The following is a 1,585-nucleotide window of genomic DNA, read 5'->3' as shown; positions in this document are numbered from 1 at the left end:
TTTTTTTTTTTTTTTTTTTTTTTTCCTTCTACCCCTATCAACTTGCTTACATACTTGTTGCTACTTAAGTTTCATTTAGCCAAAGGATATTCAGGTAGAGCCTTTTATCACTTCAGACCAGAGTTAGTTTTTACTCTGCTGTCAAGCTGTGTTATGTCTTCACTGTCACTCTGTGTCTGCTGATCTCCAGAGCAAGATCTTCCCCAGCCTCGGGTTTGTTTGCCTCAGTGACTTGCTACCACTGCATCTTGCACCAAGGCAAACAGAAAATCTGCACTTAGTTTCCTTTAGAAGGTCCTGCAGTAAGCGATGTCCTGCATTAAGATAACAATAGCGTAAATGCATTATTTCAATTTAATATGCCTTATTTTCTGCTTCATCAGATTTGCCATGTGAAGTTTAAATGAGCCTACGGGGGAGACTTTCAGGAGTCCCTGATCTTCCAAGCTATGGTGCAGATTAGGTCAACCGTGCTGTAGTCTAAATTCACTGGCTGCAGTCCCTGCACGTCTTAACTGGTTCTCACCAGTGTAGTGCACCTTGGCTTCTCTCCTCCTCATTCCCAGAATGCTCCCATCCCTGCTGTAAAAATCAGCTTTGAGTTCTGTGGAAGTTCTTCTGCATCAGGAGAATCCCAAATAAGAAAATTATATCTAGTCTCTTTTGTTTTGGTGGGATTGACAAGGGAAAGGGAGCAGTGGTCTCTGAAGTGTAATTTGAAATGCTTCTCAAGGATTGTAATTCTACAGTCTCAGTAGACGTCACCAGTCAGTTTAACCTTAAAGTAGGGATAGTTTAAATACTCCTACTCAAGCAGACTGTGTATGTTCTTTCCACAACACTCCTGTTAGCAGAAAAAAGGGATATAGATGCAGTCCACAAAGATGACATGCTGTAAAGTTCTTGTCACTCTGAATAGTAGCATGAATATGTATGAAGTAGCTGTTTTGTTGTCATCTTCAATATCATGCATCTGAAGCTTACCGTGTAGCTAGCAAGGTGGCTGTAGTTCTGTTACTCGTGAAAGTATTTTGGCTACCTGTTGACAACATTTCAAGAAGGAAATTTTCTTAGTAAGAAATGGTTAAGACATTTGCAAAATCAGTGAAGTGATGTTCATGTTACGTACATTTCTGGCTTTTGACTTGTGGGCTGTAGAGCAGTTATTTCTTCAATACATACTTAACATCTCTTGGATTTCTTATGAGTGAATCATATGATGGAGGTGTTACTAAGGGCAAAAATATCATTCAGCTATAAAAGGGAGGACTGTCACGTACTCTCCGCTTAAAAAGTAACCGAAAAGGCAAGGTAGCACAAGAAGGTGCAACAGGCCAGTCCCTTTGATTGAGAATCCAATTGTTTCGAATTGAAAAACCAGCAATAGGTATGTTAATGATACGTAGTGATTGGTAGTGTGCAGTTCCCATAGTACACATTCTCTTAATAACTTTTCTGAGCCGTTCAGGCTCTTGCAGTGACAAGTAAAGTAGGCCTCCATTCCTTTTTCATTTTAGTAAGGGATTGAAAAGGTATGTAAAAGCATCTAAGCGGTTTAGAATATTAGTTTCCGGTGGTTTGGGTT

This window comes from Buceros rhinoceros, unplaced genomic scaffold (assembly GCF_000710305.1).
Source record: "Buceros rhinoceros silvestris isolate BGI_N320 unplaced genomic scaffold, ASM71030v1 scaffold33906, whole genome shotgun sequence".
Classification (NCBI taxonomy): domain Eukaryota; kingdom Metazoa; phylum Chordata; class Aves; order Bucerotiformes; family Bucerotidae; genus Buceros; species Buceros rhinoceros.
Note: the sequence above shows the minus strand (reverse complement) of the source record.